The sequence below is a fragment of the Oryctolagus cuniculus genome, chromosome 5, assembly GCF_051225735.1.
Source record: "Oryctolagus cuniculus isolate XC-2025 breed Fujian yellow rabbit chromosome 5, ASM5122573v1, whole genome shotgun sequence".
NCBI lineage: Eukaryota > Metazoa > Chordata > Mammalia > Lagomorpha > Leporidae > Oryctolagus > Oryctolagus cuniculus.
This window is the reverse complement of record NC_142871.1, coordinates 26,814,901-26,839,489: the sequence shown is the minus strand read 5'-3', so window position 1 is coordinate 26,839,489 and position 24,589 is coordinate 26,814,901. Positions and strand designations below refer to the sequence as shown.

The window sequence follows — 24,589 nt, the reverse complement described above, 5'->3', positions numbered from 1 at the left end:
GGCTGAAAAGCCCATGAGAGTATTTCAGGCATGGAAAGCCAAGACACTCTGGCAAAAGATCTCTGTGAGTGAGATCCCAGTGGAAAGAACAGGTCTTCAAGGAAGGAGGTACCTTTCTCTGAAGGGAGGAGAGAACCTCCACTTTGACTATGACCTTGTCTAAACAAGATAAGAATCGGAGAACTCAAGGGGCTTCCATAGCCTTGGAAACTCATGACTGGAGCATAGGGAGATTACTGATGCCATAGACAGGAGTGTCAATTTGTAAAGTCAACAACAGGAGTCACTGTGCACTTACTCCTCATGTAGGATCTCTGTCCTTAATGTGCTGTGCATTGAGATTTAATGCTATAATGAGTACTCAAACAATATATTTCACTTTGTGTTTCTATGGGGGTGCAAACTGTTGAAATCTTTACTTAATGTATACTAAACTGATCCTCTGTAAAAAAAAAAAAAAAAAAGAAAGAAAGAAATTATCAACTCCCAACTTGACTCTCACTGGGATTAAACATGACAATAGGTCTGATCTGATTTCATCATCATTTAAAAAAAAATCATCTATTATTTTTCACTTTATGTTTCTGTGTGGGAGCAAACTGTTGAAATCCTTACTTAATGTATACTAAGCTGATCTTCTGTATATTAAGATAATCGAAAATGAATCTTGATGTGAATGGAAGGGGAGAGGGAATGGGAAAAGGGAGGGTTGTGGGTGGGAGGGACGGTATGGGGGGGAAGCCATTGTAATCCATAAATCGTACTTTGGAAATTTATATTCATTAAATAAAAGTTAAAAAAATAAGTTTAATTTGAGCTAAAAATTTTTGAAATCCATGCATGGCTTTTCTCATATAAACTATTTGAAGATTCCTCATCTGTAATCCAGCTGTGCAATGGAAGAGGTAAATTTCTTTTCTTTGATTTAGAGCAAAAACTACAGGAATGATTTTCTCTCCAGTCCTCACTAAATGAGCATATATTTGTAAAAACCTAATAAGGGCCAAATACTAGAAATACTGATAAGAATTATAATAATATTATGAGCACCTCTTGTGTTAGGAAACTGGTGCAGTTTTATCTATGGCGCGATCTACACCCTGATTTACATCCCAAGCTCTACCCACCCACCCACCCCCGGCCGCCATTGCTGAAAGCCAGGTGGCCACATGGACCAAACTACCTGTGCCAAGCTCCACCCCTAACTTGATGGGATCCGCTGCTCCTGCTTCCCTGCCTGCCCTTTGGCAAAGTTTTAAAAGGGCCTGTTCCTGAACACTTGCTCTCTTGGCTTCTCTCTGCTCTCTTGGCTCTCTCTCGGCTCCTCTCCTCCTCTCATCTCTCTTCTCTCTCCTCTCTGTCTCTCTCTCTTACTGTCTCCTCTCTTTTTCCCTCTTTGCCCCTTCCCTCTGGTATACTGAGTTTTCCCCAATAAGCCCTTTCCCTTACTCTGGTATTCGGTGTGCTCTGTGACAGCCAACAGAAATATATAACATCCTGTCTGTCAGGCATTATCCAGAAGCATGTAAATGCTGGTGGCTCTTAATCATCTCCAAAGACTTATCTGTGAAGTGGGCATTATGATTGCCACCTTACAGATAGAAACAGTGACAGAGAGCCTGTATAGCTTTTTCTGGCTTCCTACAGTGGTCAATGGTAGACCAGGAACTCAGTAAGGTGATCTGGGGGATTTTCTCCTAACCATTAAACCAAGGCCCATAACTAATAAAAGGACTGCAACCACCATGCAACCCTTACTGAGGGTGTTGAATCTCATGACATCGCTCTGTGTTTTTCTTCCCCTGATGCATTCTTCAGAGGCTGATTCTTTCCTCCTCCAGGATTTTCTTGTACAAGAGTCAGCTAGAGATTTCCCTGCACAGCAGGAGAGCTGCTATTTTGTGAGATTTCCTGAACAGTTTAAACAGAAGAGACACTATGTAATTTGTATCTCTGAATGAGTTTGTGGAAGTCTTAGGTGAAGCAATTTATGATGATAGAATGCTGAAGCTATCCTTGATATTCAAAAGGAACCTTCTCTGTTTCCTTTCCTCTTCTACCCTCCAAAATAAAACACTTCTGAAAGACTGAACTTTTCCTAAAAACACATGAAGTCCTGAATACAACAGCAAGTTCTGTGCCAACATTTCCAGGAGGTTACAGTGGATCTATGCTTTTGTGGACATTTGTTCAAATATTATTATGTTTGACCTTATATTCTATTTAGTCTGCTCCTAATTTTAAAGTTGAAAGATTTCTATAGAAACGAAGTTGAATACTATTGTGATCTTGGATTTTGTTTAACCCTCGCTAATATTGGCCACTGTAATATTTATACCTTGTTAACACAATAATATTTCATAGCACTGGGGAAGCTGGCAGAAATAAATATTTTCTTTAGAACAAAGCCCATTATTATAAAACAACAACACAGTACTATAGGGAATGATTAGAAAGCAAATGTGAATGTACACTCACATTTACTTTTACAGTTTATAGATTATCATTTTATCCTTGAACTGAGCTGTCAAACAGAAAATACTTTCACTAAAACAGAGTCTTGTAGGCTCATAGATCTGTTACCTTAATTTACTTTATAATTTTTTAATAAACTCATCTTTCTTTTTTTTGAAAGTTTTACACCCATCTTTCTTATCCAGGAATCTTAGACAAATACGTTGATTTAAATTCAGCTTACACAACAGAAGATAATTGGTTTGCCTCTCAGGGGATTTCTTTGCATTGCACCACAGCATATGATTAATTCATAGGAATTCAGACAGTTTTCAATACCATGTTCAAATCTGTTGAGTGTGACCTGGGATGCAACAGGGTTATATAAAGTGTCATTACCTTCTACACTTAATTTATAGAATCACAGAACATGGGGAATATTCTGCTGAACTATTTAGAAATACTTCTTGTAAAACATTTATGACGAGCTCCTGAGCTCCCTCCTTAGAGCACCCCTCGAAATCACCTCTTAAAACAAGTTGTATTCCACAAACAGAACCAATTCCCTGGAAGATGTTGCTTCAACTACATTGGGTTGCTGGATATCATCAAAAACGGACACCATAGTTGTCCTGTTACGAAACCAAAGCAGCACTCTCCTACTCTGTAAGATGCCAAGATACCTGGAGACAGAGGGTAGAGCAGTGAACAAAATTCTTCAAATGCTGATCTGATGCCACACTCCAGAAGTCTTTCACCAAAGGCAGCTCGTGCACCCCATTTCAATACTTCTTATTCATATCACCGTTCTTACTAGGCACATTCAAGTGAGTTCTGGAAATAAAAGGAAGTTCTCAAGAAAATTTTATTTTTAGGGGATTGAATTATGCTAATATAGAACCATGCAGAGAGTTAATAATAAACCCTGAGAGGCAAAATAAAAATGTTTGTGCACTCCTCATTTTTTATGTAATGTGAATCAGAGTTCAGATTTAGTTTTATGTTGTGTGAATCAAAGTTCATGGGCAATGACAAACTGTAATTGTTTAAAAGGACATATTTTCTATTTCCTATGAAAATGAGCTTGCCTGACATTTTTTTTTTTTGGTTTATTATAGAAGATGGATTAATCAAGTGACCAACTGGGACAAATTTGAGAAAAGTTGAAGATTATTTAATATTGGGCAACTAAGGCATTTGTAAAGGTCTTCTCACATAGCAACCCCCCAAAATAGTTGGAGGTGTTACTACAGAACCCCCAAACCTGAGTCCAGTCACCCAACATAAGGAAAGTCAACCACTGACATTGGGGTGATGAAAGAAAGTAGGTATTCATTGCAAGCACAGAGCAAGGAGCCAGGAAGCTATTGCTTAATTTTGGGGCTCCCTGAAGAATTAGCATTAAACATTTTCACAGAGTGAAATTGGGGCTGAAAAATATATGTTCAGTTCGTGTCCAAGTTTCTGGATGGTCAATGATGTCCACAACCTTCTTTTCTTTTCTGGTTGGTTAATGGTGCCATGCTCCTTAGGGAATTTTTATGGCGACCACCTGGGCTTCAGTAAGTCTAGGGAGTTACATACAGGTGATGGTTACATTCTGCCCTAGACCTGGGATTTCCCCTGCCCTGGACCTAGAATTTCCGTTAAAAAAACCTCTAGACAATACTTGCCAACAGGGTTTTCTCTATTAGAAAATAAAATGAGTCCTTGAGTCCAGTGATTAGAACTTTGTAGGGCCAGCTGTCCCACTCCCTTACTTCAGTGAATTCCTTTTAAGCCTAAAGGAAGGCAAAGACATTGTGGCCTAAGGGTGGATGGCTGGGTCCCAGTGATATCTTGCCTATGCTTTTTGATACCTTTGAATATGAATTCCATTTCAGTCTATTTGTTTTGCATTCAATTAAATAAGAAAGATCTTACATAGATGGTTCCTTTCAGTTCTCAGGAAGCCAGTAAAAGCTCTTAATAATCAGATGAGATTGGGCGCGTTCAGGGTGGTATGGCCATAGACAGCTCTTAATAATCAATAATATGATAATAGTGACAAAATAGAATTTTAAAACACTATTGAGATAAATACAAGAATTTTCTTTCACATAAATTTTAACAGCAACACCACTAGTAAAAAAAAAAAAAAGACAAAGAGAAATCTAATATTTGGTTTATAAAAGAACATCCACTAAAGGTTTTTATGCAGTAGGATAATAATCCCATTTGCCAACATCTTGCTTTATGTACCTAAAACAAATCCTGCTTTTTTGCATACTATTTTATTACTATGAATAAGTAACATTAATAAAAGGAAATAATGGTATACAAATGACTAAATGGAGATGTATTATGTATGTTTCTTTTCCCCAAAATATTGCTGCATATCTCATCCCTGTTTACTGTATTTTCTATTTGTGAAAAACAGAATCTCTTGGAAAATTTGTACACATTTCATAACACCTTTAGAAAAATAATTGCTTTATTGCAATCTGGAAATGCTGTTATGTCATAACATATATCAAATTAAACTGCTTATTTTATTGTTTTTTAGCTTATCAAAAAATTTGTGATATAAAAGGCCCAACTCTGAAGAAGTTAAAAACAGACTACAACTGATTTTATTGAGTTGTAACCAATCCTCACCTTAAGCTTCATAATCATAATTTAATCTAGTAAAACAGGACATAGAGATGTCTAGTTTGAAAATTATTATGCCCCTCACTTATAAAATTCAGCAATTTTATTTCCACTTGCTTTCAAAACCCTGAAAAAGAAGCTGAAATTAATTAATTTTGCTGATCCCACTAGAAATCTCATACTTTATTTTTTAGGGTATTATTATAAGCCTTCTTAAAAGAGAAAGCATTTATTTTTTTAGTAATGGCAAATCAACATAATAAATGTCAACTTTATTAGTTCCGTATTTTATCCTTTAATCCATTCCTCTGTTTTAAAGAGAATAATATACTCTTCTATCCAATAAAAGAATTTTTCAAAAAATCTAACGATTTACCTAACTTTATGTACTTCAAAAGAAACAGTCAGGAAAGTGAAGAGACAATCGAAAGAATGGGAAAAAATATTTGCAAACTATGCAACAAATAAAGGGTTAATAACCAGAATCTACAAAGAGATCAAGAAACTGCACCACATCAAAACAAACAACCCACTTAAGAGATGGGCCAAGGACCTCAATAGACATTTTTCGAAAGAGGAAATCCAAATGGCCAACAGACACATGAAACAATGTTCAAGGTCATTAGCAATCAGGGAAATGCAAATCAAAACCACAATGAGGTTTCACCTCACCCCGGTTAGGATGGCTCACATACAGAAATCTACCAACAACAGATGCTGGAGAGGATGTGGGGAAAAAGGGACACTAACCCACTGTTGGTGGGAATGCAAACTGGTCAAGCCACTATGGAAGTCAGTCTGGAGATTCCTCAGAAACCTGAAGATAACCCTACCATTCAACCCAGTCATCCCACTCCTTGGAATTTACCCAAAGGAAATTAAATTGGCAAACAAAAAAGTGGTCTGCACCCTAATATTTATTGCAGCTCAATTCACAGTAGCCAAGACCTGGAACCAACCTAAATGCCCATCAAAGGTAGACTGGATAAAGAAATTATGGGATATGTACTCTTTAGAATACTATACCACAGTAAAAAAACAATGAAATCCAGTCATTTGCAACAAAATGGAGGAATCTGGAACACATCATGCTGAGTGAAATAAGCCCTTCCCAAAGGGACAAATACCATATGTTCTCCCTGATCGGTGACAACTGACTGAACACCAAAAAAGAAACCTGTTGAAGTGAAATGGACACTATGAGAAATGGTGACTTAACCAGCATAGCCCTGACTGTTAATGAACAACTTAATACATTATCCCTCTTAGTAGTTTTTTTTGTCTGTTCTACTTAATATGACTGGTTTAATTCTGTAGTTAATACACAGTTATTCTTAAGTGTTGAAATTTAACTGAAATGTGATCCCTGTTAAACATAAGAGTGGGAATAAGAGAGGGAAGAGATGTACAATTTGGGACATGCTCAAGCTGACTTGCCCCAAATGGTAGAGTTAGAAACATACCAGGGGACTCCAATTTAATCCCATCAAGGTGGCATGTACCAATTCATCTCACTAGTCCAAGTGATCAATTTCAGTTCACAGTTGATCATAATGAAAGGACTAAGAGTTAAAGGGAGCACATAAACAAGTATAGTACCTGCTAATACTAACTGATAGAATAAATAAAGGGGAGAATGATCCAACATGGGAAGCGAGATACTCAGCAGACTCATAGAATGGCGGATGTCCTAAACAGCACTCTGGCCTCAGAATCAGCCCTAAAGGCATTCGGATCTGGCTGAAAAGCCCTTGAGAGTATTTCAGGCATGGAAAGCCAAGACACTCCGGCAAAAAAAAAAAAAAAAAAAAAAAAAACCACACAACACCTAAACGAAAGATCTCCATGAGTGAGATCCCAGTGGAAAGAACAGGTCTTCAAAGAAGGAGGTACCTTTCTCTGAAGGGAGGAGAAAACCTCCACTTTGACTATGACCTTGTCTAAACAAGATAAGAGTCGGAGAACTCAAGGGGCTTCCATAGCCTTGGAAACTCATGACTGGTGCATAGGGAGATTACTGATGCCATAGACAGGAGTGTCAATTGGTAAAGTCAACAACAGGAGTCACTGTGCACTTACTCCTCATGTAGGATCTCTGTCCTTAATGTGCTGTACATTGAGGCTTAATGCTATAACGAGTACTCAAACAGTATATTTCACTTTGTGTTTCTATGGGGGTGCAAACTGTTGAAATCTTTACTTAATGTATACTAAACTGATCTTCTGTAAAAAAAAAAAAAAAAAGAAAAAGAAGAAATTATCAATTCCCAACTTGACTCTCACTGGGATTAAACATGACAATAGGTCTGATCTGATTTCATCATCATTAAAAAATCATCTATTATTTTTCACTTTATGTTTCTGTGTGGGAGCAAACTGTTGAAATCTTTACTTAATGTATGCTAAACTGATCTTCTGTATATAAAGAGAATTGAAAATGAATCCTCATGTGAATGGAAGGGGAGAAGGAGTGGGAAAGGGGAGGGTTGCAGGTGGGAGGGACATTATGGGGGGGAAGCCATTGTAATCCATAAGTCGTACTTTGGAAATTTATATTCATTAAATAAAAGTTAAAAAAAAAGAAAATTTCACACAAAGCATCTTAGCAAAGTTTTAGCAAATGAAATCCATCAGTATACAACTAGGATAATATAACATGATCAAATAGGCTATATATTAGGAAGGCAAAATTGGCTTAACATTCAAAAGTTAATCAGTGTAATTCACCTTATGGATTTCACTGTGAAAGGAAAGAAAACCTACAGCAATATTAAAAAAAAATAAATAAAAAATTAAAAAAAATAAAACTTCCATTTACCAACCATTCTGTAGAGTTTGCAACAACAATCACATTTATTAAACATTGTTGTGCTTGGGGCAGGCATTTGGTCTAGTAGTTAAACTGCCAATTAAAAAAGCCTACATTATGTTTCAGAGTTCCAGGTTTGTTGATTACTTCTGCCTCTGGATTCAGCTTCAGTCTGGCCCAGGCCACAGCATTACGTGCAATTAGGGAGTGAATCAGTCTATGGAAAATGAGACAGAGAGAGAGAGAGAGAGAAAGAGATAAATATATAAAATACATATATATGTATGCACATACACACATATATATACTAAATAAAAGTTTTATATATGTAAACAAAAGTTTCTCCTCTAAGAAAAATATTGATGGAGCTGGCATTGTGGTGTATCAAATTATGCTGCCAACTGCGATGCATATATGTACCAGTTTAAATACCGACTGAAACACTTCTGATCCAGCTCCCTGCAAATGTACCTGGGAAAGCAGCAAAAGATGGCCCAAGTCCTAGGACCCTGCACCTACATGGGAGACCCAAATGAAGTTGCAGGTTCCTGGCTTCAGGCCAAGCCCCAGCCATTGTGGCCATTTGGATAATGAAATAAAAGAGGAAATCCCTCTCTGTCTCTCTCTCTCTGTCTCCTTTTCTCCCTCCTTGTCTCTTTCTGTCTCTCATTCTCTCTGTAACTCTGCTTTTCAAATAAATATATTTTAAAAAATAAAAATAAAACAAATATGCAAGAAAATGTACTTCAAAAAAAGAATAATGTTTAAGAATCTATCATAGAAGATAGCTTAAGATTCTTCTCCATCCAGAATACATTGGTTCCTATAGTAGTAACAATTCTGTTGTTCTTTATTTTATTGATTTTATGATTCTCAGGAACAATTTAATAAAAACAGACAATAAAATGTGGCTGTTTGTTTTTTGTGAAAGATTCAATATTTGAAAACACACACATATTTGTTTAGAATAGAAGAGAAAAACCTAGTGATCACCCATATAAAGCTTGAAAAAAATCACAATATCCTTTTATTATACAAACTTAGAAAAGTAGGAAGAGACGAAAACATTATAGTAAACTGTATCTGAGAAAAATATTAAAATATTACATCTTTTTATCATACTTTGATAATGAAATATTAGATATACTCCATCCAGATTGAAGAAGAAGGAAAATATACCATTTCTAGATTTCTACAGGTTAATAAGTTTGCATGCATTTTCCCTGTTAATCTGTCTGTTCATTTTGTAGATGAAAATTATCAAGATTTCAGTTGGAAATAAAATAAAAAGACAAGTGCAATGGGCTCTTTATGAGAAAAGCCTATAGACGAGCAACTCAAATCTCTTGTTATCTGACAGGCACTTAGATGAGCAGAATTTCTGGGTAAGGGTGAGGTGAGTAGGGAATATACAGAAAGAGAGGATTTTATTTAAAGCCCTGAAAACAGAAACTCTAGTGAGGGCACTGAATTATCTCCTTAAATTCATAAGTATCCCCCAGGGGCAGAGGCTCACAAGAATCCTGCAGAAGCTGCCCCAGAGTTTAGGTCAAGGAGTAGCACCAGGGGTGAGCACTACAGGCAGTGAGTTATGCTGCACTTGAGATGGCTGCATCTGGTTCTATTCCTGACAACTCTGTTTCTGATCCAGCTTCCTACTAATGCATCCTGGAGAAAAGTAGATGATGGCTTAAATGATTTGTCCCCTGCTGTCCTCATGGAAGACCCTGATGGAGTTCCAAGTTCCTGTCTGGTACAGTCTTGGCTGTTGCAGTCATTTGAATAATAAACTAAAAGATGGGAGATATTTCTCTTTTAATCTCTCTCTCTCTCTTTCAAATATATGCAAATAAGTAAATAAAGATTTAAAGGAAAAACAAGAAGTTGCATCAAAAGGCACACTGTATGGACAGTAGATGAGACCATGTTTTTCTCAATTTCATTCTAAACTAAAGTAGTTATGACTCCAGTTTTTGGGAATGTTGCCTGCTGCCAGCCCTTGATTTCTGCTCTCTCTGGGAATTACCTGTGCTTAAGAGTCTATCTCCTAAACCTCTTTCCTCAGAACAGTCTTCTTCCAATGACAACCTCTTACTTTTAACTTGCAGCAATTCTGGTGACCATTCCAGCTTCAGGGTCAATTCATGGGAAATTCAGATGAGATTTCTGTTGCATGAGCATTGCTGCTTAATATCACCTCACTTAATCTGGTTCCTTTTCTTTTTCCCACAAATGCTTAGCTAAAAAGAACTCCTTCAAAATCTCCCCACATTTTAAACTTCATCTGAAATTTTGGTTCCAAGGGAACATGACCTCTAATACTGGCTATGAATGATGTTGAACACTGTTTCATGTGCTTGTTGTCAGTATTTTATCTTGTGAAAAGTCAATGAAAATCTTTTGCTTACTTCAAGAAATGTAATTGTTCTTTTTCTTACTGTTTAGTTACTAAAGTTTTTAAAAGATATCCAGGAAACAGCTCCTTTGTTATGTTTATATGCATATGTATTACAAATATTTATTCTCTTAAATGGTAAACACATTATTTAAATTTTAATGAAATACCATGTATCATTTTTTTCCTTTGTGGTTACTGTGAGGGTGGTGGTGGTGGTTGTGGTGGTGGTGTGTGTGTGTATGTGAGTGTCCTTTCTAATAAATCTTTGTCTCGTCTGTCTAAAGTCATGAAAGTTTTCTCATAAAAAATTTTGTCTTTTGTTAAATTGAGCAATGGAGGCTCGTGGTTCATTGTTTTTCATGCATGTATCCAGTGGTAGCACCAATTTGTTGAAACAGTATTCTTACTTATTAAGTTGTCTTAAGACTTTTTTACACACGGTTCTATTTGTGGATTCTGTTCTATTCCACTACTCTCTGTCACTTCATATTTAGAAATCACAATATTTATAGCAAATCATTTTCCTTTGCTTTCCTCTTTAAGAAAGAGTGTCTCAAGTATTGCAGATATTTTTCATTTCTATATAATTTTGGACTAAACATCAATTAAAAGAAAAATGAGCTGGAATTTTGATTGAGATTACATTAAATATGTAGATCAGCTTGGGGGTATTGCCAACTTTTTTAGAAAAAAAATTGATTTATGTATTTGAGAAGTATTGTTGCAGATAAATAGAGGGAAAGACAGAGAGAAAGGTCTTCCGTTCTCTGATTACTCCCAAAATGGCTACAACAGCTGGAGCTCTGCTGATCCAAGGCCAGGAGGCAGGAGCGTCTTTCAGGTCTCCCACGTGGGTGCAGGGGCCCAAGCACTTGGGCCATCTTCCACTGCTTTCTCAGGCCATAAGCAGAGAGCTGGATCAGAAGAGGAGCAGTTGGGACATGAACTGGTGTCCATATGGGATGCCGGCACCAGGCTTAGCCTATATGCCACAGTACCAGCTCTGGGGATATTGACATCTTAATAATAGGTACTTCCATTGATTAAGAGAGTATATCTTTCGATTTAGGTCTTTAATTTCTCTCAACAATGTTTTTTAGCTGTGTATGTACACTTTTGTACATCTTTTATTGTATTTATTTTTAAATATTATACTATATCTGTTTTTAAAATGATTTTCTAATTGTAAATAGAAAATAGAGATAATTTGATTTTCTATCTTGAGCTTTTATGCAGTTCAAAACATTCACTTTTAAATGTATTCTTTTCATATTTTATTACTTAGAATTCTCATGTAAATAATTATATCATTTGTAGATAGAAATTTACTTCTTCCTTTTTAATTTTCATGCCATTTATTCCTTCTATTATTTTCTTTTACTTAGGACTCTCCTTGTATCATTATAGAAATTAGTGAACTCAACTGCCTTTATGAAGGAATGCTGAATTTTACCTAAATAATGCAAATGCAATGTACAAAGACAAGGGCATTCAGGTTAGAAAGATCTGTAGCAGTGCATACCAATCCCGATTGAAGAGAAATGGTGCCAATAGATTACAGTTGAGAAAATCTATATGCCAATACCAGATTAAATCAGAAAGAGAAGAAATGAACTTTGGTCTAAGATGGTACAGGAATTTTGGTTGTTGGTACTGAAGAAGTAGTTCCCATTGCACTAGACCTACCGAAGTTTAAAAAAAAAAAAGTGTTGAAAATCTCATAATACTCATTAATCTAATCCCTTAAAGAGGATCCAGCATCAATCTTCCCACTGACATATTCATGTTTCAAGTACTAATATATAAGCAAGAAAAAAATTTGTAACATATTTGAAGCAGTAACATATTAGAACCAGTCTTTATTTCGAAGTTTCTTTTGTATAGCGTTTGGTCTTACTGAAAAGAAAAAAGTTATGTGCAAACGGATGAAGGGGTGAACATAAAGCAATCAAGAAAATTCCAGTGGCTTTGTCATTAAGGCATTTCATTAGCATTCAAACAAAAAGATAAAAATTTCATGGAGACTGTTCTTAGAACAACAAAAAAAATACTTAAAAGGTCTGAATCTGGGTTGGAAATTATGAGTATATAATAGATACTTTTAAATGAAAAGAAAGGCAAATAAAAAGAAAAAAAAAAAAAAACTTCGAAGCCATAATTCAGAGCCAGTGTTGTGGCACAATGGGTTATGCCAACACCAGCAATATTGGCATCTAACATCCAGGCTGCTGCACTTCCATTCCAGCTCCCTGCTAATGCTTCTGGGAAAGCAGTGGAAGATGGCTCAAGTTCTTGGTCCCTGCACTCATACGGGAGATCTGGAAGAAACTCCTGTCTACTTGCTTTGGCCTGGTACAACCACAGGCATTGTGCTTTCTCTCTCTCTCTCTCTCTCTCACTCTCAGCGTGGGGCTCACCTGGGATTGAGACTCCCCCAGCTAACTCGCGAAACGCAGAAGAACAGGAGGGTTTTTTGTGTGTGTTTGTGTTTGTCTTAGTTCTGTCCTGGTGTCTGTGAAACCGCCAAAATTGGAGGAGCTCCATTTGCATTGTCCCTGCAGGTGAGTTTTGGAAATGGGATCAGATAACAGGCAGAAGTGCTGGAGAATCCGTCCCGCAGCATGAAGACGTCCCTGGCCAATTTGGTCAACCTTGGGCTTATCAGAGTGAACTTGTTTGGTGCCAACCTAAGGGGATCGCCCCCCCGAACCCGGTGTAGTTTTGTTCTTTTTTTCAGCCGCAACGTTTGTGTATGTGTCTTGTTTGTTGTGTGATTATACTAACTCTTATCACTGGGGAAATGGGACAGCGGGAAAGTAGCCCCTTATCTTTTGTAACTGACCATTTCTCTGAGTTTTGATCCAGGGCTTCGGACTTGTCTGTGTTGGTGAAAAAGGGTAAGTTAATGCATTTTTGTACAATTGAATGGCCCACTTTTGGTGTTGGATGGCCCGCAGAGGGAAGTTTTGGTTAAGAGAAAAGGTATTGTTGCCTGGAAGGGAAGGGCACCCAGAACAACTCCCCTATATCCTGGTTTGGCAGGATTTAGTTCATAAGCTGCTGGCCTGGTTGAAGCCCTTTGTGCCTCCAGCAGGGGAGGTGGGAGTGTTGCTGGCACAAGGAAAGAAGGAACAAAAAATACAAAGAACCAGAAAAGAAAGAACCAGAAAAGAGGAAACTTGAAAAAAGGGAAATAGAAGTCCTGCCAGACTCAAACCTATACCCTAGTGTACTGAACCTGGACACTGATGAGGGGCAGAACCCCCCACCTTATGTCCCTCCCCCTCAAGTGGCCCAAGTCACAGGAACACCAGCTCCATCAGTCCTGGAGGGAGGTCCAGTGATTAGTACTAGATCCCAACGGGGTAATATTCAGAGGCAAGAGAGCCCCTCCTCTACGGTCCAGGCTTTTCCTCTAGGGGCCATAGGACCAGTAGGACAACAGAATTGGCAGTATTGGCCCTTCTCTACTAGTGATCTTTATAATTGGAGGGCCCAACATGCTCCATTTTCAGAGAAACCGCAAGAGCTAATCAGGTTGTTAGATTCAGTCTTGTTCACCCATAACCCCACCTGGGATGATTGTCAGCAATTACTTAAGGTATTGTTTACCACAGAGGAAAGAGGAAGAATTCTCAATGAAGCGAGAAAGCAGGTTCCGGGTGATGACAGACTACCCACCACTGAACAGAACCTCATTGATGAGCGTTTCCCTTTGACGTGCCCTGGTTGGGATTTCAACATGGCGGAAGGTAGGGAGAGTCTCCGAATTTATCGCCAGACTCGAATGGCCGGTCTCCAGGCAGCAGCAAGAAGGCCGACAAATATTTCTAAGGTACATTCATTACGACAGGAGCCAGAAGAGAGCCCCTCTGCCTTTTTGGAGAAGCTATCTGAAGCCTTCAGGCAATAGATCCCTCTAGCCCTGAGGCACGGGCAGCCGTGGTTCACCAGATATCAAGAGGAAGTTGCAGAAGCTAGAAGGGGTGACAGAAAAGGGGATTCAGATTTGCTTAAAGCAGCAGAGAAGGTTTATCACACTTGAGAGACTCTTGAGGAGAGACAGGATAGGTTGCATCAGGAGGACCTAGAGAGGGAAGAGAAATGAAGGGCAGAGGAGGAAGAAAAGGAAGAGAAATGAAGGGTGGAGGAGGAAGAGAGACGAAGGGAAGACGGGAAGTTTCAGGCTAAGGAGATGAGGAAGAATCAGAGAGAGATGACTAGGATATTCCTAACTGCAGTAAAGGGAGAGGGAGAAAGAGATAGGGAGTACCGTCCCTGGCAGGGTAAGCAGCAGCCAAGACTTAGCAAGGAACAATGTGCTTTCTGCAAAGAAGAGGGACATTGGAAGGATGAGTGCCCAAAGAGAAAAAACAGAGAAGGAGACAGGACAAAGGGCAGTCGGGCTGAGGTCTTGTTCAGAAAAGGAGGGAGTGATAGTGAATAGGGGGGACAGGGCTCGGACTGCCTCCCTGAGTCCAGGGTAACCCTGAAGGTGGAGGGGACTCCAGTTGATTTCTTGGTTGATACAGGAACACAATTCTCAGCGGTAAACCAAGACAAAGGTAAAATGACCAATAAAATCAGTATTGTTCAGGGGGCTACTGGATCAAAGGCTTACAAATGGACTACAAAACGAACTGTGGATTTGGGACAAAAACAAATAAAGTATTCATTTCTGAGGGTTCCGGAGCCAAGAGGAGGGCTGTCTTTAATGTCTTAAAAGCCTCTTCCATCTCATCAGTCCACGTCCAATTTTGACCCTCACGGCTGCCTTCATATAGGGGTTGGGCTATTTCTATATACCGGGGAATCCACAGCCTGCAGTAGCCCACTGAGCCCAGGACAACTCCTCTGATTGGAAGAGACTTGCTCACCAAATTAAATGCTCACATTTATTTCTCAGAAGATAAAATTAGGGTAACTGACGGGGAGGGACAACCTATATAACTCCTCAACTTAATGGCCCACGATGAATACAGACTATATCAGCTGGTGACATTGTCAGAGGGATGGGCCCTGGAGGTCCGAGAGTTGGTTGAGAGATATCCACAGGCTTGGGCAAAGACAATGGGAGTAGGTCTGGCTAGTCACAGGGCACACCTTCTAACTGAACTGAAGTCAGGAGCTGAGCCTATGAGAGTGTGCCAGTAGCCGATCCCTGCCAAGGCAAGGCAAGGGATAACACCTCACATACAGAGATTACTGCAGGAAGGCATCTTGAGATGGTGTAAATCCCCTTGGAACACACCCTTGTTGCCTGTCTGCAAGCCAGGGGGAAAGGACTATAGACAAGTGCAGGACCTCCGGGAAGTCAACAGAAGAATAGAGGACATTCATCCAACCATCCCCAACCCATACAGTCTCCTTAGCAGCCTGATCCCAACACAGATATGGTATACTATTTCAGACTTAAAATATGCTTTTATTAGTCTACCCCTCACTGCCAAAAGCCAAGACATATTCGCCTTTGAGTGGAGGGATGAGGAAACTGGATGACAGGGACAGCTCACCTGGACTCAGCTCCCACAGGGATACAAAAATAGTCCCACACTATTTAACCAGGCCTTGAGCGAAGACCTGCATGAGTATCAAATGACCCACCCATCTGTGACTCTGTTGCAATATGTAGATGATTTGTTAACAGCTAGTGAGACCCAAGAGGAATGTATGAAGGGCACTCAAGAGTTGCTTGAAGCTCTTGGATGACTGGGCTATCAGGCTAGTGCAAAAAAAAGCTCAGATTTGCAGACCAGAAGTAACGTACTTGGGATATAAACTAAAAGAAGGCCAGAGATGGCTCACTGAGGCAATGAAACAAACAGTATTAAGGATTCCCAGACCTCAAAGGCCAAGGGGAATGCGGGAATTCCTGGGCTTGGTGGGCTACCGCAGGCTGTGGATTCCCTGGTATGTAGAAATAGCCCAACCCCTATATGAAGGCAGCCGTGAGGGTCAAAATTGAACGTGGACTGATGAGATGGAAGAGGCTTTGAAGACATTAAAGACAGCCCTCTCTCGGCCCCGGCATTGGCACTCCCAGATCCCACCAAAGACTTTTACCTGTTCGTAGATGAAACCAAGGGAGTTGCAAAGGGGGTGCTAGCCCAAGCCTGGGGACCCTGGAAACGTCCTGTGGCTTATCTATCAAAGAAACTGGACCCAGTAGCGGCCGGATGGCCGGCATGCCTGAGAGTCATAACCGCTACAGCCATCCTGGTGAAGGACACAGATAAATTGACTTTTGGCCAACCTCTCATTATCATCACCCCCCATACCATAGAGGGAGTCCTGCGACAACCACCAGGTAAGTGGATGACCAATGCCCGACTCACTCATTACCAAGGCTTGTTGCTAGATGTGCCCTGAGTCAGATTCCAAGGGCCCTGCCAGCTAAACCTGCCACTCTGCTGCCAACGCCAGATCTCGATGAACTGATACATGACTGCCTGGAGATTTTAGTGGAAACTGCTACCATCCGCGAGGATCTCAAGGATCAGCCCCTACCACAGTGTGACCTAGTATGGTTCACCAATGGGAGCAGCTTCATGGAAAATGGTAAGAGGCACACAGGGGCAGCCGTGGTTGATGGGCAAGGCAACATCATTTTCCAACAGCGCCTGAGTAGTGCCGCTTCAGCACAGAGAGCTGAGCTGATGGCCCTGACAGCTGCCCTTAGACTGGCGGAAGGAAAGAGTGACTATAAGAACTGACAGCCATTATGCATTTGGCACAGTGCTTATTCACGGGGCTATCTAGAGAGAAAGAACCTCTGGGGGAACGGAGGTCAAGAACAAGGCTGAGATTATAGCCCTACTGCAGGCTGTGAATAAACCTAAAGAAGTGGTGGTGGTACATATTCTGGGATATCAAAAGGGAAGAGACTTCGTGTATAAAGGAAATCAACTGCCAGACAGGGCAGCTAGGGAGGCAGCTCTACTAACCGAGGCCCTGTGCACTGGGATAAAATTGAATGTAGATGGGAGACAGCTTGCTGACTATGAATTGATGCACAGTGACTACATATTGCTGGCTGTGGGAGACAGTTTCAGAACCCCCGGGAAAAATGGATGGGTGAGACTTGCGGCAGCCGCTGTAGTGGACAAAGAACTCAGAACAATTTGGCATTCCTCAATAAACCGGGAGGCTATGGATGTGGAGTACAGTCTTCATCAGGCCTCTTTGGTGGCTGCGAGGGTAGCCTTGGAGATGGCCAAAGCAAAAAAATTGACTCTCTCTCTATATATAATTGGAGAGGCTACCAAGTACTACGAGGAGAAGGGGACTTCTTGCAAATATGGGAGGCCTGCCCCAGAGAGGAAGTTATGGCCTTACAGAGGGTCCTTGAGTTACCCTCCGAACTGGCTATCTTGCATGCCAGAGGGATGGGACAGAGAGACAACCTACATAAAATACTAGAGGTCAGACTGGCCACTGTTAGAGAGACTGCATTTGTACCAATACTAGACTGTGTTCATGCTTTGACTGTTGCATTGCCCCAGTATAGTTAGGAGACCTTCCCCCAGAACCCCTCCACACTGAAGAAGATTTGCAATGGATTAAATCTAGTAAATACCCAGTCCACCCGGACAAATGCATGAGAAATGGGGAGAGCCTCATCTTGCCGCAACGCCTGGGCCTACACATCAGTCACAACTTACATCGATCCACCCATTTGGGAGAAAGTAAATTAAAAGAGCTCCTCTCTGTTGCCCTAGTAAAATTCCACCACCAGGGACGCTCGATTCAAGAACTTGTGGAAAATTGTCGAGCATGTCAGGTGATGAAGGCTAGCCGTAAGATAGAATGCATTCCCGTAAGAGGGAAAGGGCGTGGAGACCACGGCGGTTCTGGGAGGGGGATTTCACTGAGGTAAGGCCAGGCAAGTACGGATACAAATACTTATGAGTATTTATGGACACCTTTTTGGAATGGGTGGAGGCTTTCCCCACGAAGAGAGAGACCGCAGAGACTGTAGCCAAAGATTTGCTAGAACAAATCATCCCCAGGTTTGGGACTCCTAAGGTGATTGGCTCTGATAATGGACTGGCTTTTGTCGGTAAAGTAATATAAAAATTAGCCCAAGTTTTGGGGACAAATTGGAAACTGCATTGTGAATACAACCCCCTAAGTTCCAGTCAAGTAGAACGCATGAACCGGATGCTAAAGGAGATTTTAACTAAATTGGCAATGGAGACTGGCAAAAACTGGGTGACGCTCCTTCCTTATGCCCTATTCTGGGTCCAGAATACTCCCTATAAACTTACCTCCTTTCGAAATCATGTACGGGTCCCCACCCCCTGTTTACCCTGACCACCCAAGACCAATGGGTGAACTCAATAGTCTAGGACTGTTGCAGAATATGAAAACCCTCCTAAAAGTCCACAGAGACATTTGGCCTGTGCTTGCCACCTTGGACCACGAAGACAATCTGCCTCTTGCCCCAAACCACCGTTTGGAGCCTGGGGACTGGGTATGGGTAACAAGACATAATGCTAAAACCTTAGAATCTAAATGGGAAGGACCTTATACTGTTGTACTTGTCACCCCTACTGCTATAAAGGTGGATGGGAGAGCACCCTGGCTGCATCACTCCCACGTCAGAAGGGCATCAGGACCGGAAGCTGCGACCATGGAGCAAGAATGGACAGTTAGTCAGAACCAGGAGAATCCACTCAAGCTTCATCTGACCAGGCGGAGAGCCAGGACAGTGCCAGAAGAGGAGGCTGAGCCTCCCCGGCTGCCGTGACCATCGTCTCGCTGAAGGCCCTCCAAGAACGGCAGGATTCAGAAACCGACATCTCAGTGCCTGACACATTCCCAGTTCACTAAAGGAGATCAAATCCAATAGACCTTGTATTGTGCCAGGACTCTGGAAATATTCCACATGAGGAGGATTCCTCATGTTGAGAAAGAAAAGGGGGGAATGTTGAAATGAAAAAAAATATATATATATAAAACTAGCAGATGCTGAATATCAATTCCTTTTTGCTTCTGTACTGCACTACTTGATCAATGACTTAATGCGGGCTGTCCAGCATAAGAAAAGAGGGGGGGGAATAGTTGTACTGTCATGACAGGCTTCACAAACTCCAGGAAGGTGGGAAGCCCAATTCTAAGAAAACGAAACTTAGTAAATACTTCCTGAAATTAATGGTCTCCTACTTCCTTATGTGACCACTTCCTTCTGAGACGTGTAGTCCCAGACTGCTGAGATGCACCAATAAAATGCTCAAATTTAGGTAATTGATATATGAAGAATAAGGAACTAGCATACATGCGTAATGATGAATATACTTGTTTACTCAAGTGTATAAAACCACTGAGAAGGAGAGAGGCGGGCTTTTCACCCCCGCACTGCACTATGTTGTGTGTGTCGGTGGGAGCCCCAGCTATCTGGCAATAAAATAATAAATCCTCTTGCCTTTGCATCTGTGACTGTCGTTTGTGGGTTAATTGGGAAAGGTCTCGAATCCCATAGTTCAACAAAATCACCTATAAGGAGATGATACTTAACCTATGACCTGAATAACCATTGAGATTTCAGAAATAAATATTTCAAGTATAGGGTAGAACAGATATATTAAATAGTAATAGAGAACCAAGCTTGCCATAAAATGTTGCAAGGAAGACATGGAAGAAAGTAAATGTAGTCTATGCTGGTATGAGAGTATGTCAACAAGTAGGAAAGAGCAGTCAAATTAGGAAGAGTTTTCAGAACATGGTAATGAGTTTGGTTTTTGTTAGAGTTTTGAACATAATTTGGCTCCTGAACTAATACAGGGCGTGAAGTCACAAAGTTGTAGGCCAGCACCCCAGCTCATTAGGCTAATCCCCTGCCTGCGGCGTGTTCTAGTCCCGTTTGGGGCACTGGGTTCTGTCCCGGTTCCTCCTCTTCCAGTACAGCTCTCTGCTGTGACTCGGGAGTGCAGTGGAGGATGGCCCAAGTCCTTGGGCCCTGCACCCATATGGGAGACCAGAAGAAGCACCTGGCTCCTGGCTTCGGATCAGCGTGGTGCGCCAGCCACAGTGGCCATTATGGGGTGAACCAATGGAAAAAGGAAGACCTTTCTCTCTGTCTCCTCTCTCTCTCTCTCACTGTCCTGTCAAAAAACAAACAAACAAACAAACAAACAAAAACAAAAAACCAAAGTTCTAAACTGAAGGCACTAAAGTGTAGAAGCTTAATCCAGTTATGGTTAAAAATGTCCTTGCAAAGTTGCTCTTAGGAGAGGTTTGGTCAAAGAAGCCTGAGTCCCTGTTCTCATGGAATCCTTCCCCCATATAAACTCCACCACTGATGTCAACCACTGCCATCCACCACCCTCATCAGAGGCCAAAACAATGGGCCCACACAATCTTGGACATGAATCTCCAAAACTCTGCAACCTCTCCTTCCTTCATAAGCAGCTTTCCTTAGGTAATGCACTATACTAAGAAAAGGCTGACTAACACTGTTTTTATTCTACTTGCAATGAACAACCATTTGAAAGATTTAAGCATGGAATGGTGGATTTTTACATGATGGCTTTTTAGAAGTTATTGACTAAGCCGGCGCCATGGCTCAATAGGCTAATCCTCCGCCTTGCGGCACCAGCACACTGGGTTCTATTCCTGGTCGGGGCATCGGATTCTGTCCCAGTTGCTCCTCTTCCAGGCCAGCTCTCTGTTGTGGCCCGGGAGTGCAGTGGAGGATGGCCCAAGTGCTTGGGCCCTGCACCCCATGGGAGACCAGGAGAGGCACCTGGCACCTGCCATCGGATCAGCGAGGTGCGCCGGCCGCAGCGCACCGGCCACAGCGGCCATTGGAGAGTGAACCAACTGCAAAAGGAAGACTTTTATCTCTGTCTCTCTCTCACTGTCCACTCTGCCTGTTAAAAAATAAAAAAAAAAAAAGAAGTTATTGACTAGATGAGCTACTCCATCGTTGTGTTTTTAATTCTTGCTAACAGTCAGGTTCAAAATATCAGTCATTTTTCATGTGATTATGCCCTCCATTTAATGAGTCACCAAATTGTTTAAGCTAAATCTGAAAAGTCCCAAACACTTCCCAATTCTCAATCTTTATTATGATTACACTAACTTAGAATTTTATGCTTTTGCCCAAATTAATCATATAAACATTTAATTATACTCAAGATCATACCTATTCAAAACTCAATTACATGCCTTCATTCTGTTTAACTGTCAACCTGGGCTTATGGTTAGAGCTGTATATGGTTTTATGATCAATAATGGGAAGCAGGTCTAGTATTGCAGCATAGTAGGTAAAGCCACTTCTTGTGATGCCAGCATCCCATATGGGTGCTGGTTCATGTCTTGGTTGATCCACTTGCAATCCAGTTCCCTACTAATGGCCAGGGGAAAGTAGCAGAAGACAGCCCAAATAGTTGGGCCCCAGCACCTATGTGAGTGACCAGGATGAAGTTCCTGGCTCCTGGCTTCGATTCAGACCAGATTCTACCCCGTAATCCTGACTTTAAAATAAATAAAAATAAATCTTAAAAAAAAGAATGAATAGGAGGCAAAAAGTGAAATGCACATCTTGGTAGATATAGATTCCAAATTACAAAAATATTTTGAGGAAGTAGAATGACTTTATTCTAGATGATATTATATGTTTACACAGGAAAATTTAAGTATGCAATGTGATTCTCTGAAAAGAGTTACAGAAAAGGCCATTATTGTTTCTGACAGGAATTAACTTAGATTAATTAGGATATATTTCTGAAATGATTATCTGTGAGACTTTTCATAAAATCTTAAAAATTCAAATCCCTACTTTAATTTTTAAAAATTAAAAGTGCTCTTCATAGTGAATCAATATGAAGTGTTTTCATTTTTATCATCCTATTATGGGATTATTTAATTCAAACAAAAAGTAAAGAAAGGAAAGCATCAGAATTCACAAGAATGCTGTGATGAGTTTGATAACATATTATCTTCAGCCTTTGAGAGTACTTTGAAGATAAGCTGTTGAATAATGTCACTACATTATTATTATAGTCAGAATATAAATACAGGTTTAGCATCTTGTCAAGATAATACAACTTTCAAAGGAGTACAAAATGAGAAATTCACATGTGCAATTTTAAAGGAAGCAGACAGAATTCAAGAGATTAAATCAAACAAAAGATATTGTGTTTATTAATATTCACCCTTTTCATGGAAATGTTATAGAAAATAACATAATTAAGTTAGATAAAATTTGATTTGATTTTAATTTGGTTTCCCATTACTTAATTTAGGAGAGTGTTGTGAGCATTCCTGATGACCTTAATTGAAATTAAAATGTATAATGGACTTGTTTATATTTAGATCAATGTTGGCATTTAAAATGGACAACTCCAAGCCATTATATTCTAAGTGTAAATTGGTCATGATTATTAAGTCCATAAATTTTAATCATATATAATGCTTAAAATAAGAAGAAAAGAAAATTTTTGTGTTTTCACTTTATTGCCTTAAAGTATTTTTCAAGGGTATAGAATTGTAATATAAATCATTTGGCTAATCCTCAAATAAACAATCGCTTAATTACCCAACGCACAGCATCCACACTATAATTTTAAAACATCAAAATGAGAAAAGTAATTAGTCTCTTGGGTATAATTAATCCGTCTGTTAAGAACTGGGCCAAATTGTAGTCAGAGCTTTCTATAATGCAGAAGCCAATTTTATTATACTGAAACACTATGCTTCAAGCATGTGGACTTTGGCTCTAGCAAGTAACATCCTCATATTTACTGTGACTTGAAAACACACAGGATGCATGGGAAAGAAGGCTCTGCTTCCAGAATTAGAAATTTATAGCAAAACTTCAGAATTGTTTATAATTCCCTGACAAACTAGATTGTGTTGGCAACCATCAAGTGCCTAAAGGGAAATTCAAAAACCAGATATATTTTATTTTTACTACAACTTCATTTACAACACTACTTGAAACATTACTTTAGAAGGTTAATATAGAGCAAAGTACTGAAAAACTGAAGCATTTTACTGTAAGTAAGTGAAAACAGAATGTTGCTAGTAACAGAAATTAAACACTTTAGTAAAGATCTGTTCACCACACAACTATCTCAACAACTGATTAACTCAACAAAAGATTTCTTCATTGCATTTACTTAATTGAATAAAATGGTGTTTATTTTAAGAATTTATAAGTTCCACGACAATTCATATTGCTTTTAATAGCTTTAGAGGTTTTTGCAGTTTTCAACATATCTTAGTAGTAGTAGTTTATAAGATGTTACAGTGATCAAAACATAAATTTTCAGAGAGGTTTAAATTCCCTTTCAATATACTTGATAGTCATAAATATCCATTTTGAAACCTATAAGGTAAATTTAAGAACGACTTATCATTTTCAATTTGAGCTAATATATTTTGAATCAATTGCAATGTAATTTCTTATTTTTTCAGCCAAGTGTTACTATCAGGATGTCTTCTCTAACTTTTCAACTAAGAAATCAACCTTAGCCTATTGAGTATACCACTCAAAAGTGAAAATGTACTACATTTACCTTAATTTTTATGCACTACCTATATTTTTATTTTTAAGAATACCTTAATTATAACTGTCTTGCATGATTGACTAGTGTACATAAAATTTGAGATAAAAATAATGTTATGAATGTAGTTATACAAACCCTTCTAATAAAAGTCCTATGGAATAAGCATAATAAAAATAAGGATGGAGAAGATATATAGAAAAACATTTACTGAGGCAAGCAGAGAAAATATAAACAAATGCAGGTCCTATTTTTTTCCTGCCTGAGAAAATGAAGTAGAGAAATGACATACTTTTCTGTGTGACAACTGGGACACTTCATGTGAAAAGTAATGTAAAACCAAATCAAAGTGGCACTAAGAATGAGAATACACATTGCTCAGTTATCGGGAGTCTAGAGAAATGCTGAAAGTAGGCATTACCAATGAAAATGAAGATAAGTGGCTCCAAGATGCTTGGATCTTGGACCTGACCTCACTCCCAAAAAAAGATACCAAAAGCATAAATGAAAGGCCACATCCACAGGGGACTGAGAAAATTGTTATCAGAGAACTGATCAAACAAAACAGAGACTCTGGAGTTGGAAGTTGGGGGAGGGGGGGCAACAAGGACATAGGAAGACACGTTACTGCTAGCCATAGTGCGATCCTTCTCTGAGTCTAGGAAACTTCTAGCTTCTGGCTTCTGGCTAGGAAACACCATCTTGACAAAACAATATCAGAAGAAGAGACTGGCACCCTGCCACCAGTACTGTTAATCAAGGGAGAATTTCACAGACTTCAGTCCA

General features: G+C 39.7%; 1 pseudogene; it reads left to right on the top strand.

Annotated features, from left to right (window-relative positions):
- The window catches only part of LOC149126443 (uncharacterized), a 46,710-nt pseudogene extending 32,310 nt beyond the window's left edge, over positions 1 to 14,400 (top strand).
- The last annotated feature ends 10,189 nt before the right edge of the window (positions 14,401 to 24,589 follow it).